The 16,617-nt window shown below is 42.3% G+C and overlaps 1 protein-coding gene and 1 long non-coding RNA gene across 3 annotated transcripts in view; one reads left to right on the top strand and one right to left on the bottom strand.

Annotated features, from left to right (window-relative positions):
* The window catches only part of MPP2 (MAGUK p55 scaffold protein 2), a 56,044-nt gene extending 39,718 nt beyond the window's left edge, over window positions 1-16,326 (bottom strand). The window contains exon 1 of the mRNA XM_072646078.1: window positions 16,312-16,326. The gene's annotated coding sequence lies outside the window, so the exon portion shown is untranslated. The remainder of the gene's footprint in view (window positions 1-16,311) is intronic.
* Window positions 12,884-15,420, top strand: LOC140528333 (uncharacterized). 2 transcript variants are annotated; one of them, XR_011975144.1, is made up of 3 exons: window positions 12,884-13,035; window positions 14,753-14,934; window positions 15,127-15,420. It is a non-coding gene; the product is annotated as an uncharacterized lncRNA (long non-coding RNA). The 2 variants fall into 2 exon arrangements; XR_011975145.1 differs by lacking the exon at window positions 12,884-13,035 and adding an exon at window positions 13,367-14,500.
* Window positions 16,327-16,617: the final 291 nt, after the last annotated feature.

The raw sequence follows: 16,617 nt of genomic DNA, 5'->3' as shown, positions 1-16,617 counted from the left end.
TAATGTATGGAATGAAAGAAGAAATCCTTGCTTCATTCGACTTAAAAATTCATGAATGGTTAGAGCTGAAGGTCTGGGCCAAAAGAAGAAAGAAATAGGCTGACAGACAGGGTCATAACCAGGGCACTGTAATGGGTACCCCAAAAATACTCAACTCCATTCTTTCAGAAGCACAGAAACACCTAAGCTTAAAACCTAGAATTTGGGGGTTGGATTTTTTTGAGGTTTGGTTTTTGCTGATGTATTTCTTTGAAGTCAGGTACTTCTATTTGCTCTCCTCAAAGCAGATTGGTAACTGCTCAATCATTTTTTATCTGCTAAGACCTGGAGTACTAAGGGTTCAGATGATTTGGTCACAAGGCCGATAGTAACGATAGTAACCTGTTGGGAGAGTTCTGCCTTACTCCATGGTCAGCTCTCTCTCCACCTCACCTCTCTCAGAATCTAATTAGTATTAATAATAATATTATGACACTTTAAGGTTTGCAAAGCACTCTGTGTGTGTGTGTGTGTGTGTGTGTGTGTGTGTGTGTGTGTATTTACTCATTTTTAATCCTTACAACAATTCTTGGAGGGAGCTCTCCCAGAGAGAGGAGACTTTAGAGAGGAGGAAACTTCTGAGTCTGAGGGAAGTTAAGTGACTTGCCCAGGGTCACACCACCAAACTATGTCAGAGGCAGGATTCAAACTCTGGTCCAAACAAGAATAATTAGTTAAAATAGGAAACTACTGTACAGAATGACTAATATGCACCTTAATTTTACATAATTGCACATGTAAAACCTATATCTAATTGCCTACTGTCTCAGGGAGGAGGAGGGAGGGATGGAATTTGGAACTCAAAACTTTGAAAGAAAAATGTTTAAAAACTGGAAAAAAAAATAAAATAGGAAGCTATTAAATATCACCAGTTTCCTTCTCCTGGCAGTTATTTCCTGTTTCCCCCTTCCAAAAAAACAAACCCTTCCAATCACTTATGTTATATTTTGGGGATCTCTGCTCATGAAAGCCTGTGCCCCACCTCCCACTCAACCTAACTGAATTCATCTTTAAAAGTATGCTATGCTGCTTTCCTGGGTCGTCTTTTATGAAAGTTTACCATGGGCACAAAAAAATGCTATTTAAGGCTCTGCCCAGATAGAAGTAAGTTAGATAGCATGTTAGCGACAGAACCAAACTTAAGCTTTTTTTCTCCTGACTCTTAGCCCATTTTTCTGAAGCAATCTAATTGTTAAGATCTGAGGAGGAATTGTTTCATTCTTTTTTCTTGTACTGCAGTCCCTAGAACTATGTCTGGTACATAGTAGAAACTTGATAAATATTTGTTGGTTAATTAATAAAATATTTACATATGAAATAACTGAAACTGTGGGATATTTGAGATAATCCAATATAATATAATTCAATAAGCATTTTTAAGCGTCAGCTATGTGCTTAGTTGCACTCTGTTAGGCCTTGGAAATATAAATGCAAAAAATAAAACCATACCTTCTCTTAAAGTGTTTACATTTTACTAAGGTAAAGAACACATAAGGAGACATGAAAAATACCAGGTGCATGAGAAGTAAATTTTTTTTGATTGGGGGAGGGAGAAAGGATTTGGATCAAAAAAGAGTAGGTAACACATGCCAAGCCTTGAAGAGAGCCAGGGATTCCAAGAAGTCAAGTTGAGGAGAAAAAGCAGGTCAGGCATATGAAGAACAACAACCTAGTGGTGAAGTGGATAGAGTGCTGGGTTTAGAGTCAGGAAGACCAGAGTTCAAATCTAGCCTCAGACATTTACTAGCTATGTGACCTTGGACAAGTCCCTTAACCTCTGTTTGCCATCTACACTGGAGAAGGAAATGGCAAACCATTCCAATATATTTGCCAAGAAAACCACAAATGGGGTCACAAAGTATCAGACACAACTGAGCAACAACTCATGGACAGTAGGATCCACTGGGTTGGATACAAGAGAACGACTGAAGACCAACACTCTACAAAAACCCTAATCTAAAGAAAAGAAATTGGAGAGAGTTAGGAAATCTGCAAGAGTATAACTTCATTCAGCAAAAATTTATTAGACCCCTACTGTGTATAAGGCACTAGGTACTACGGTTATTTTGGAGGTAGAATTGACAGGATTTGGCAACTTGTTGGTTATGTGGAATAGGGTTAAGAATCACCAAAGATGACTCCTGAGTTTTACAACCGGGATGGCTGGGAGAAATGATGGTGATCCTGACAGAGGTGAAATTGTTAAGGAGAATTCAGTGGAGAGGGAGGAGAAGCTACCCCTTCCCTCCTGAGATCTAGGGTCAGGATGGAGAGCAGAATGCTCTTTTTCTCAGTTCCCACCACACTCTTGGCTGGAGGCAAGAAAACGAGTTCAAATCTAGCCTCAGACACCCACTAGTTTCGTAAAACTAGGCGAGTCATTTAAACTCTGTTGTCTGCCTTAGTTTCTTCAGCTGAAGAATGAGGATAACAAGAGCACCCCCTCCAGGGTTGTTGTGAGGATGAAATGAGATAATATTTGTAAAACACTTAGCAGAATGCTTAGCACATAGTAGACATTTAATAAATGCTTGAGAAAAGCTAGAATTTAAATCTGGTCTCAGATACTTAACTCTGTAACTATGGGCAAGTCATTGAACCTCTGCCTGCCTCAGTTTTCTCCACTATAAAATGGGGATAATAATAGCACTTACTTCCCAGGGTTGTTGTGAGGACAAAAATGAGATAATATTTTTAAAATATTAATTTTAATATTAATAATTTTTAAAAGCATTTAACATAGTGTCTGACACATAGTAGGTACTACATAAATGCTTATTCCCTTATTTCCTCCTCTCAAAGTGTCATATAAATACTAGCTATTATTATTTATGCTTTCTGTACACTAAGGGTGCCACAGAAGGTTCTCAGTGCAGAAAGTGGAAGACATGGGACACTGGACATGGTTAGAAAGGAGCCGACAAGTTCCAGTAATGTCCCTCAGGGGCCATCAACTTTTATCCTGCTAGAGCGAGGGAGCAGAAGGAAGAAATAGGAGTCAAACCTATAGTCCCTTTATAACCTGTTACCAAATCCCCCATCAGCCTGCTTCCAAGAATAAGGACTGTAGTCAATCTCTGGAGGGAGATCTCTAGATAGGACTTACCTGAAGAAAGATAAGGAACTCATAATAGAAATCTAAAAATAGAAGTCAGTCCACAAACATTTATCAAGCACTGATCATGTTCCAGGTACTGTGCCAAATACTAGGGATACCAAGGAAAGCAAAAACATACTACCTGTTCTCCTCATGTTCACCTTCTACTAAGAAAAAGGACCTTATAGGTTCTCTACTCCTATCCTCCCATTTTACAGATAAGGAAACTGAGTCCTAGAAAGAGGAAGGAACTTGTCCAAGATCACACAGACAGGAAGTAACAGAGCCTAGATTTAAACCCGGGACCTCTGACTCCAAATTCACCACACTATTCCACTTAAATATCACACATTCCTCTCAAATTACTCAGCCCACCTTTTCCAACCTGATGAACCAGGTACCCCAGCCTCAGCCTTAAGACCAAAAGTGACCCCAAGTCTATTATTCTAAACATCACTCTCTTACTTGATGATATACGATAATATACGACAGGATTAGGAGCTGTTGGTTAGAAATAAGGGAATGGACTCTGCATAATATTGTCGGAAGGGGCTTCCACTCTGCATTTAGGAAGGAATACCTTCTCACAAAGTAAACGCAAGAATGCCCAAATTTGACTTCTGGGGGCGGAGCCAAGATGGCGGAGTAGAAAGACGCACATACACATAGCTCTGAACCCACAACCCATAGAATGGCTACAGGGAAGTAACTCACGGCGAATTCCGCACCCAGAGGCCACGGAACATTGGAGCGAGGGAGATTTCTGTTCCAGAGAGACCTGCAAACCTCTCGCGGGGGGTCCTTCGCGCTGCGGACTGGGCGCCGGGACTGGGAGCTGAGTGCAGCCCTGCCGCGGCCGCGGCACCGAGAGGAAAAGATCCGAGCAGGCTTCACAGACAGGATCTCCAGCGGCCACGCGGGTCCCTCCACCCACAGAGGGATCTGCAAACCTCTCGCAAAAGGTCCATCGCGCTGCAGACACAAAGCCCAGCCCAGACCTGCTGCGGCCACTGCTGAGGCACCGAGAGAAACAGATCCGAGCAGGCTTCAGGGACGGGATCTCCAGCGGCCGCACAAGTCCCTCCACCCACAGGTGACAGGGGTGGGTGAGAGAGTCTCTTTGGCGGGTCGAGAGGGGAGTGGGGTGCCCCCATAATTCAGGCCCCCCCCGGGAGGTAGAAGCTGAGAGGCGGCTGCAGACAGGGGCTCCCCAAGCGGGCGGGAGCTTGAATCCATTGCGGAAGGTCGGCGCATAAACCCCCTGAGGGAACTGAGCCTGAGAGGTGGCCCTGCCCCAACCTCAGCACCAGATCATAATCTCATACTGAATAGCAGCCCTGCCCCCGCCAAAAGCCCTGAGGCTGGAAGCAGCATTTGAATCTCAGACCACAAACACGGGCTGGGAGGATCAGGAGGTGAGGTGGGTGTGAGGAAAATATTCAGAGGTCAAGTCACTGGCTGGGAAAATGCCCAGAAAAGGGAAAAGAAATAAGACTATAGAAGGTTACTTTCTTGGCGAACAGGCATTTCCTCCCTTCCTTTCTGATGAGGAAGAACAATGTTTACCATCAGGCAAAGACACAGAAATCAAGGCTTCTGTGTCCCAGCCCACCCAATGGGCTCAGGCCATGGAAGAGCTCAAAAAGAATTTTGAAAATCAAGTTAGAGAGGTGGAGGAAAAGCTGGGAAGAGAAATGAGAGACATGAAGTCAAAGCATGAACAGCAGATCAGCTCCCTGCTAAGGGAGACCCCAAAAAAATGTTGAAGAAATTAACACCTTGAAAACTAGCCTAACTCAATTGGCAAAAGAGGTTCAAAAAGCCAATGAGGAGAAGAATGCTTTCAAAAGCAGAATTAGCCAAATGGAAAAGGAGATTCAAAAGCTCACTGAAGAAAATAGTTCTTTCAAAATTAGAATGGCACAGATGGAGGCTAATGACTTTATGCAAAACCAAGAAATCACAGAACAAAGAGAGAAGAATGGAAAAATGGAAGATAATGTGAAATATCTCATTGGAAAAACAACAGACCTGGAAAATAGATCCAGGAGAGACAATTTAAAAATTATGGGACTACCTGAAAGCCATGATCAAAAGAAGAGCCTAGACATCATCTTTCATGAAATTATCAAGGAAAACTGCCCTGAGATTCTAGAACCAGAGGGCAAAATAAATATCCAAGGAATCCACAGAACACCGCCTGAAAGAGATCCAAAAAGAGAAACTCCTAGGAACATTGTGGCCAAATTCCAGAGTTCCCAGGTCAAGGAGAAAATACTGCAGGCAGCTAGAAAGAAACAATTCAAGTATTGTGGAAATACAATCAGGATAACACAAGATCTAGCAGCCTCTACATTAAGGGATCGAAGGGCATGGAACAGTATATTCCAGAAGTCAAAGGAACTAGGACTAAAACCAAGAATCACCTACCCAGCAAAACTGAGTATAATACTTCAGGGGAAAAATTGGTCTTTCAATGAAATAGAGGATTTTCAAGTATTCTTGATGAAAAGACCAGAGCTGAAAAGAAAATTTGACTTTCAAACACAAGAATGAAGAGAACCATGAAAAGGTGAACAGCAAAGTGAAGTCATAAGGGACTTACTAAAGCTGAACTGTTTACATTCCTACATGGAAAGACAATATTTGTAACTCTTGAAACATTTCAGTATCTGGGTACTGGGTGGGATTACACATGCACACACGCTCACATACACAGAGACAGAGTGCACAGAGTGAATGGAATAGGATGGGATCATATCTTTAAAACAAAATGAAATCAAGCAGTGAGAGAGAAATATATTGGGAAGAGAAAGGGAGAAATTGAATGGGGCAAATTATCTCTCATAAAAGAGGCAAGCAAAAGACTCATTAGTGGAGGGATAAAGAGGGGAGGTGAGAGAAAAACATGAAGTCTACTCTCATCACATTCCACTAAAGAAAAGAATAAAGTGCACACTCATTTTGGTAGGAAAACCTATCTCACAATACAGGAAAGTGGGGGATAAGGGGACAAGCAGGGTGGGGGGGATGATAGAAGGGAGGGCATGAGGAGGAGAGTGCAATTCGAGGTCGACACTCATGGGGAGGGATAGGATCAAAAGAGAATAGAAGTAATGGGGGACAGGATAGGTTGGAGGGAAATATAGTTAGTCCTATACAGCACAACTATTATGGAAGTCATTTGCAAAACTACACAGATTTGGCCTATATTGAATTGCTTGCCTTCCAAAGGGAAGGGGTGGAGAGGGAGGGAGGTAAAGAAGGTGGAACTCAAAGTGTTAGGATCAACTGTCGAGTAATGTTCTTGCCACTAGGAAATAAGAAAAACAGGTAAAGGGGTATAGAAAGCTATCTGCCCCTACAGGACAAAAGAGAAGATGGAGACAAGGGCAGAGAGGGATGATAGAAGAGAGAGCAGATTGGTCATAGGGGCAATTAGAATGCTTGGTGTTTGGGGGGGGAGGGGATAAAAGGGGAGAAAATTTGTAACCCAAAATTTTGTGAAAATGAATGTTAAAAGTTAAATAAATAAATTTAATAAAAAAAAAAAAAAAAAAAAAAAAGAATGCCCAAATTTGGGACATCCACCCCAAATATTCACACGGACTATCCGTGCCCAACCTGTGGTAGAGCATTCCAAGCTTGTATTGTCTGATCAGTTACAGTTGGACACACTGAAATTTCACTTTATCATGGTGATGTCATTTTGGTCCTCTTTGAAGACCAAGGACAACAACCAACCAACCAACCTTCTCCCCACCCCTGCACTGGCCTTGTCTTCTTCCAACTTCCATTCTTAGCCTTCCACTAAGGAACACCACCTACTCACCCCACCTCTCCTTGTCCCCTCTCCCCTATTTCTATGGTTTATTCTTGACTCACTGGACAGGGAAATACTAAATGGCCCTATGGGGACTTGTGGGGAAGAAGAAGTGTCTGAATTGCTATAGAAATCTGATCAGATTTAAATGGAAAGAGGTTTCCAATAGATGGAGCAATGGGCCAGAGAGTGCTTCATGTGAGTGGGTGGTGGACTAGGCCAGGGACTGAATTAGCACAGTCCACCTCTAAGTAACCTGAGGAAGGTAGGTGTGATATAAAGAGGAAAGTGTTGGATTTAGGGTCAAAAGATTTGCATTTGAGACCTGGCTTTAACCATGTGACCTTGAACAAATAATTTCCCTTCCATGGATATAAGTTTCTTCATCTATATGTAGCAAAGGTTGAATTGGTTTATGGGGGTATCCCAGGGAGTGTACATCATTGTTTTACTGGAATTTTATGTTGTTGTTCAGTTTTGTTCCACCCTTCGTGACTCCATTTGTGATTTTCTTGGCAAAGATATTGAAATGGTTTGCCATTTCCTTCTCCAGCTCATTTTACGGAAGAGGAAACTGAAGTAAACAGGATTAAGTGACTTGCTCAGGGTCACATAACTTGGTAAGTGTCTGAGGTCAAACTTGAACTCAGGTCCTCCTGAGCCCAGGGCCAGTGCTCTATCCACTTTATCACCTAGCTGCCCTCTGGGATTTTAAGGGGACTCCAGAGAACTAGTGACTCAGCAAGTCAAGTCAATAATCATTAAGTACTTTCTAAGTGCCAGGTATTGTGCTAAGATACAAACAAAAGGAAGACAGTCCCTGCTCTCAAGGGGGAAGACTGTTTGCTGTTTGTCCTTCATTTTGCAATAGGACCAGGACTTCAGGAAGGTGATGCCATGACATGCTAGTAATTTGGGTTTAAGTGAGGGAGGGCTGTGCAAAGTCACCAGCCTCAGAAGATAACACATAAAAGAAAGCTGAAAAACAGAGAGTTTTGGGAAGAGTAAGTGAAAGCCCATGGCTGAAGTAAAATCTAGAGACTGTGGAGTGGAGCCTGGAGAAGAAAGAAGACATATCTCTCCTGGGTACTTTTCTTTAAATGGAGGGTCTGAGATGGGTCAATCCGAGAAAGGGATTTCAGGGATGGTGTGCATTCTCAGTGTGAGAAACCCAGGGGCAGAGCAAAAAAACCCCATGGTTCCAGGGGTGGAACCATGCTCCTGCATGGTTCAGGAGCCTTCTATGGAAGGATGGGAAAAGGCTGGAAAGTCAAGACTGCAGCCTGGACAGCAGTGACAACAAGAAGGAGGTTCACCAAAACCCTACTGTTCCATCACCACCACCCCACTGAGGCATTAAGTGTCTGAGACTTCCAGGAAGGGTGAGGGATGGAGTGGCCTTCCTCATCCCAGCAACATAGTGATCACTCTCATATGGCAGCTAGAGTAGGGGGACTCCCTTCGGCAACTTCATGCCTAAGATTCTGGCTGCTTTTTGTGTGTTTCCTTCATGATATAAGTGACGAAGCATAAATATCAAGGTAGGTAGATCTAGGCTTCTAAGTGTCTTGTGAGGTTGAGAGGTCTGGAAGAACTGGGTCCACTGAGTAAAGGTGACTGGAAGCAAGGGGAGTTTCTTTATGAGAGAATGTGATCATCAAAAAGAGGAAACAAATCAAGTGGAAATTGAAGGAGACAGTACAAAATTGAGGTGAAATGTAAAATGCCTAATCAATCGTCTACGTTGCAATGAAATGTAAAAGTATCAGCCTTCCAGCAGGCTTTACCACTGGTTATAAATTAAGGAATTCAGTTTACATTATTCTGTCAATCTATACTATCAGTTTTTTTATGTTTAGCATTTCTTTTGTGTGTAGGAATAAATTACTTGCCCTGTACTTCATTCATATTATACACTGAATAATTTTACTTACACACACACACACACACACACACACACACACACACACACACACACACACATACACACACACACTCATTGGAGAGATCTCAACATGGGCCAAAAAGCTAAGCTTTAAATAACTGGACCAAATAGGGGATGTAACAAACCAGAGAACATGAGAAAAAGGAGCCTGGTCTCTCTCTTATTAGAGATGAGTATCTCCAACAACTAAACCCGATCTGGACTACAAGGAGAAGAAAGTGGGTGTAGTGTCCTAACTCCTTGGACCCAGAATCAGTTCCTCAATGTTAGTTATAAAATATGCTTACATCACATATGTCACAGGATTGGTTTGGGGATCATATGAAACCACATTTATGGAATGAATTATCTTACAGGTCTATGTATAATAATAATAGCACTGATAAAGTATCAGTTATATCCCTGGCACTATGTTAAACACCTTACAAATATTATCTCATTTGTTCTTCATAACAATCCTTTGAGGTAGACGCTGTTATTATCCTTATTTTACAGATGAGGAAACTGACGCAAATAGAGGTTGGGTTTTTTTAAGTGACTTGTCCAGGGTCACACAGCTAGGAAGTGTCTGAGGCCTGATTGTACTTATTTATGTCTTCTTGACTCCAGGCCCAGCATTCTATCCACTGTAGCACCTAGTTACTGGTGGATAGATGCTGGATAGGGAAGCAAGCAGTCATGACCAAACAAGGAACAGAGTAACACCAAAGGAAAAAAAGGACAGTTTTGATTACATAAAATGAAAAAGTTACTTCACAAACAAAACAAAATGAGCTAAAATTAGAAGAGAAGCAGGTAATTGGAAAAACAATCTTTACAGCAAGTCTCTCTAAGATTTTCATTTCCAAGATATTTAAGGAACTAATGCAAATGTTATGAAAACCATTATTTAATTAACAAATGGTCAAGGGATATGGCTGAACAGACATGCTTCTAAGGAAGAAGTTAAAGTGATCAGTAGCCATATTTAAAAAGGTCCCAAATCACCAATAGTTAGAGAAATGTAAATTGAAGTAGTTCTGAAGTCCCATCCCATTCCCATCAAACTGGCAAAGTTGACAAAAAAGGGAAAATGACAAACACTGGGGAGACTTTATTGTTGGTGGAGTTGTGAATTGATCCAGTCATTCTGGAAAAGTAACTCGGATCTATGCCTGAAAAGTTACTACACTATTCAGACATAACAATGCCACTACACTGACTACATCCCAAAAAAGATCGAGGAAAATGGAAAAGGAGCCCATATGTATAAAAACACTTATAGAAGCTCTTTTTGTGGTGGTAAAGAATTAGAACCTAAGGGGATGCCCACGAATGGGGCAATGACAGAACAAATTTCAGCATGGCAATGTAATAGAACAGAATTTTTCCATAAGAAATGATGAAAGGGATGATTTTCAAAGAAATCAGGAAGACTTTATATGAACTGATGCTGAGTGAAGTGAGCAGAACCGGAGGAACAAGTTATATTGCCATTATAAAGACAAAGAACTTTGAAAGACTTAAGAACTCTGAGCAACTCAGTGACCAACTAGGATTCCAGAGGATACATAATGAAATAGAGGAAAATGCTACCCACCTCCTAACAGAGATAACACCTAATATTAATATTTAACATTTACATGTCAGGTTAAGGTTTTCAAAGAACTTTACAAATATGATCTCATTTTATCCTCACAACAACCCTGGGAGATAGGAGCTATTAGTATCCCCATTTTACAGATAAGGAAACTGAGGCAGTCAGAAGTTAAATTAGAAGTAGGTAGCTAAGACCTATAACCCCAAGACATCCCCCAAAAAAGAAAAGGATCTATTTGTACAAAAATATTTATAGCAGCTCTTTTTGTGGTGACTAAGAATTGAAAATCAAAGGGATGCCCATCAATTGGGGAATGGCTAAACAAGCTGTGGTATATGATTGTGATGGAATATTGTTGTACTGTAAAAAATGTCAAGCAGGATGATTTCAGAAAAAGCTAGGAAGACTTACATGAACTAATGTATAGTGAAGTGAACAGAGCCAGGAGAACGTTGTACACAGTAATAGCAACATTGTTCGATAAAGAATTGTGAATGACTTAGCTCTTCTCAGCAACACGATAATCCAAGACGATCCCAAATGACTCATGATGAAGCCTACTATCCGCCTCCAGAGAAGGAACAGACTGAGACATGCTATTTTTCACTTTCTTTCATTTCTTAAATTTTAGTTGTCGTCTTGTACAAAATGACTAATATGGAAATGTTTTACATAATTGCACATCTAAAATCTATATCTGATTGCTTACCATCTCAGGGAGAGGGGATGGGAAGGAGGGAGAGAAGGATCGAATTTGGAACTGAAAACTTTAAATAAAATGTTTTTTAAAAAGCAGCTAGCTAAGGTAGTCCAGTGGATAGAGAACTTGGCCTAGAATCAGAAAGATTGGAGTTCAGATTTGGCCTCTACTTACTACTTACTAGCTGTTTGTCCCTGGGCAAGTCATTTAACTCCTGTCTGCCTCAATTTCCCTAATTATAAAATGGGGATAATAATAATACATATTTCCTAGGGTTATTATGAGGAACAAGGGAGATATTTGTAAAACACTTAGCATAGTGCCTGACACAGAGTAGGACCTTAATAAATGCTCATCTCCTTCCTTCCTTAAGTAACTTGCCAAGGGTCACGTAGCTAGCAGGTATCTGAGATAGGATTGAACTTATATCTTCCTAATTCTTGGTCCAGCTTATCTGCTGCACCACCTAGCTACCAGAGAGGTGATAGAATCAGAGTACAGAATGAGATATTTTTTTTTTGCATATGACCAATGCTGGAATTTTTTTAGATGACTCAGCATTTGTTATAAGTATTCTGTTCAAGTTATGGTATATGAATGTAATGGGATATTATTGTGCTATAAGAAATGACAAACAGGCAGAATTCAGAAAAATCTGGAAAGACTTATATGAACTGATGCTGAGTGAAGTGAGAAGAACCAGGAGAACCCTGTACGCAGAAGCAGCAACATTATCTGATGACTAACTTTGATAGACTTAGCTCTTCTCAGCAATACAACGTCTAAGACAATTCCAAAAGACTCATGATGGAAAATGCTATCCACATCCAGAAAAAGAACTATGAAATCTAAATGCAGATAGAAGTATACTATTTTCTCCTTTTTGTTTTGTTTTTTAACTTCTCAGGAGTTTCCTGTTTGGTTCTGATTCTTCTTTACAACATGACTAATGTGGAAATACATTTAATATGATTGTATATGTATAGCCTATATCAGATTGCATGCCATTTGGGGGAAGGGGGAGTGAAGGAAAAGAGGGAGAAAAAAATTTTGGAACTCAAAATCTTATAAAAGTGAATGGTAAAAACTATCTTTACATGTAATTGGAAAAAATAAAATGCTAATACAGGGGGAGGGAACCAAGATTTTCTTTATCTTTTTCTTTTCTCAATGTGGGGAGAGGGAAGAAGGGAAGATGGAGAAAGCAGATTTTTGTTCATTAAAAAAAGAAATAAAAATTTAAAAGAAATCACATATATGTTAAAGTATGAACTGTGAAGAAGTCCTATGCAAATGCCATGTGTCACTGACCTCCAGCTACGCTCATGATATCACCCAAGCCTTTCTCTAGGTACTTCTGTTATGCACCCACATTCTCTACCTCGATAGGGGCTGCCTTCCAGAGCCCCCAGGAGTCTGGGCATGTTCAGCATGTACCATTCCGGCCTCCAGCATGTCCCCTTCTCGGTCTCCTGCCCAGCACAATTGATACCACCCTGTTCCCTGCCTGTGTTCTTTGTGTGTGGGCATAAGGGTAAAGAGATGGGCCAGGAGCCAGGCACAGCAAGAGAAAGAATGTCAATGTAGAGATGGTGGAGCAAAGGGAGCATGACCAGGAACTTGGCATGGCTACCAGGGTCCCTTGATAAGGAAGTATGCTCACTGAAGTGTGTTAAAGAGCTGGAGAGACCTTGTGTCATTTCCCCACCCCCTTCCACCACCACCACAAAGAATCTAGCCTCCAAAGAAGCTTTGTCATATGCCAAGTGGTGTCTGAGACAGAATCTAGAACTCCAACCAAGAACAGGGTTAGAGAGCAAGAGAAGAGATCCCAGGCAGCAGGGAACTCAAGGTAATTGTAATAACAAATAATAAAAAAAAATAGCTGGCATTTATATCAGGTTCTGCACACATTGTCTCATTTGATCCTCATAACAACCCTGCAAGGCAGGTTCTACAGGTATTATTTCCATTTTGTAGATGAAGAAACTGAGACCTGGAGATGCTATGACTTGCCAGCTATTAAATGTCAGAGGAGAGGAACTAGACTTCTCCTTAACCCTAGATCAGTCATTCTTCCCAGTGTACCATTCTACCTCTATTATGATTAACAGGCAGAGGTGGCAGGGGAGGGCAGGGAACAGGACCAATCTAGAGCCAGAACAGAATGAAGCTTGGCTGTAGGCACTGAATCAGGCTACTTGGGTTGTTGCTTGGGGTGCTGACACCCTAATAAGGGGGGTATGCTGGGAAGGAAAGAGGATGTGGTCTGCTGGACCCTCTGACTGGGACCCTGTCCCACTTTCTGCCCTGGCCTTCTGTTCACTGGACAAATCCCTCACGCTCAAGGATATGATGGAGATAAGGATAAGCTTTGGGATCTGACAGGGTTGTTTTGAGTAAAGAAAAGGGCTTGATACATCATAGATAAACTTATAGAAATGGACGATGCTACCATTCAAAGACAGGCTGGCAAAGTGAGCAGAGGGCTCAACTTGGTAGCAGGAAGACCTGAACTGGATTCCTTCCTCAGACCTTTATTAGCTGTGTGACCCTGGAGTAGACACTTAACCTCTCAAAGCCTCAATAACCACATCTGTAAAAGGAGGACAATGATAATAATACCTGCTTCATTGGGGTGTCCTGAGAATCAAATGATCTAATCTATGGAAAACATTATATAAGTGCCAGTTACTGTTTTAATTGTCAAGCTTCTTGTATGCCAACAAGGGCTTCCCTGACTGTCCTTTCCAGTGCTACTCTCTACTTAGTCCCCATGGCACCTCCAGATGGGTTGAAAGTTGTCTACTTTTTTGTCAGTCTTGGAGGCAGGTAGAGAAGGAAAGGAAATGACTGGTCCATGGTCATACAGGGAAGTAAGGAACAGACTGGGGCTCAGACTCAGGGTCTCTGGTTCCATGTTCATTATACCACAATGCTAAGTCCTTGAGTTGATACAAGCCCATCTTCCTGTGCCCATCTGACAATGCCCATTGCCCCTCCCTTCATTTACCTCCCCAGAGCTGTTATTGAGGCAACTGTAGGAGGCACCCTAGGAAGCCAAGGGTTTGATTTTTTGGTGATTGTCCTGGCACACTGAGAAAGAACTGTTTGTGCGCCCAAGGAGAGGATTTCTAAGTGCCTGAGGAGCAAATGAACTAGGGGTCTGGGAGGGAGCCAGAGAATAAAAGTTTGGGCATTGGAGGAGAGATTAAAGTCTAGGAGGGGAGTAAAGAATGGGACCAGCCTAGGCCCTAGCCTTTATTCAGTCTTCATATCTCAAGCTCCCAAATTCCCATCTCTCTAAGAATCCTAGGGTGAGTTACTCTCAATCCTCATTGTGGGGGCTGGGGAAACAGGCTGTTAAGGAACCATGTCAGTCACTGAAGCCCTGGGGTAAGTGTTCATGGGAAGATGCCGCATCTTGTCCTTTTCTGTCCTTCTCACCCTCTCTGTCTTGATATTTGCTCTCTCCTGTCCCTTCTCTTCTTATTCCTCAACCTCTTTTTTATTCCCTACTACTTTTCCTTCTTCCCCCTTCTCCCTCTGCCTTTTGCGTCTCTCCGCAGATGATAAGCCTCTGCAGATGGCCTTTGTCCTTGGTAGTGTGTCTGCTGCTGATGTGGGCAGGCTGGGTAGCCTGTGCAACAATGCAGATTCCAGATTATCCAGGGGAGGATGCTGACATTGAGCAGATGGAAGCCTTCCTGTTGAAGCTGGGCAAGGAGCTGGAGGCTGTCGACATGTCCCCGTGAGTGGGGACTGGGGCACCTGGGGAAGCCATTGATTTGTGAATCTGTGAATGTGTGTGAAAGCAAGGTGTGCCAATGGAGAGGGGAGGAAGAAGTCTGTGTTCAGGATTGTTTGGGAATGCTAGGCACTATGTGATGGGAACAAGTAAGGTGAAGACTGGTAATGCCCACTCTGCTTCTCTTTCTGGCAGTTACCGAAAGAGGAGACGCTAGGAGATCAGGAATCATTTTCCCAGGCAGTGGTAGTAGAGCTTTGGGACAGTCTCCAAATCCCAACACCTCCCAGGACCAAGATTCTAAAGTGAGATGAATCAAGTGGATCCCGAAGACTGCAACAGTGTGGGAATGGATGGGGTGTGGGGAGGTCCTCACAGACTACAGTATTGATGCTGCCCTGAATTTCCCCTCTAGTTCCTGAGGCTCCTGAATGAGGATACTTAACATTAATATAATTAATATTAAATAAACTTTCCAGACTATCACAATCAGTGGCAATGTCCTCCTTTCCCCCTCAAAAGCCCTGTACCACCCACATACACACATATACACAAATGCATACATACATGCACATACAACTTCTTCATTTCAAATATTTTCCATCCTCCTCTGCTCTCCCCAGAATTTTCTGATATGAAATAAAGCTTTTTGGAAACAGTACTGGATAGTCTAGAGACCTCTAGCACTTAGTAACCATGGGACCCTTTGCAAAACACATCCACCACCCTGGTCTCCAGTTTCCTAATCTGTAATGGCGATATTAACATTTGTACCACCTTCTGCACAAGATTGTAAGGGGGAAATGCTTTATAAAGCTTAACATTCTATAGAAATACGTGTTGTCATTATTGTTTCCTTGGGAACATCAGGGACAGGACTCACCAAGCACAAGGTATCTCCCCAAACAGAAGACTAGCTGAAATACCCCACTGTGGCATGGGATGCTGTGTGGCTGTGAATCATGAAACACCAGGATCCCCACACAACCAAAGCAATTGTGTGCGACCTTAAGGACGATGGAGAGATGAGTGGAGGGTCTCAGTATGCTATAGCATATCACACATACACGAAGTGAATTAATGAATGAAAAAACTTACTGTGTGCCCAGCACTGTTCTAAAGACTGTGGACACTAACAGAAGAAGCAAAGCAGTCCCTGCTGTCAAGGGGTTCATAATCTGATTGGAAGAGACAACACATAAAAGAAATCTCAGCTACAGGGCAGATGACAAGGGCCAAGGGTCCTGAGGTTAAATAAGTAGTAAAGATGTCAGTGTTGAGGGGTTACAGGGCACAGAGACAAGAGAGAAGGCAAGGCCTAGGGGATTATAGGAGGCAGCCACAGGGAAAGTAGAAAAGTTTGGTTGTCCTACCGCTTACCAGAAGGAATGGAATTGTTGACTCCCATCTCATCCAAGCCTTGTTAGCAGTGAAGCAGACAGGACAAAGAGGGCAGGAAAGGGGAGGGGAGGTACCCGCAAGGGTAGCGACTCTACCTGATCTTGGGTGGGTGGAGAGAGGTGGAAAGGGAGAAGGCAAGAGAAGAAAGGAGAACACACACCTTTCCCCCAGTGGCTATTTCTAGACATCTCAGATGGGTTCTGATAGTGTGGCATGAAAGATACCATTCAGGAAATGTATGTAGGAAAAGGAGGGTGAGTCAGTCATGTAATGTGAGCAAGGGAG

Source organism: Notamacropus eugenii, chromosome 2, assembly GCF_028372415.1.
Source record: "Notamacropus eugenii isolate mMacEug1 chromosome 2, mMacEug1.pri_v2, whole genome shotgun sequence".
Taxonomy (NCBI): domain Eukaryota; kingdom Metazoa; phylum Chordata; class Mammalia; order Diprotodontia; family Macropodidae; genus Notamacropus; species Notamacropus eugenii.
The sequence above is the reverse complement of the archived record's forward strand: the minus strand, read 5'-3'. Positions and strand labels throughout refer to the sequence as shown.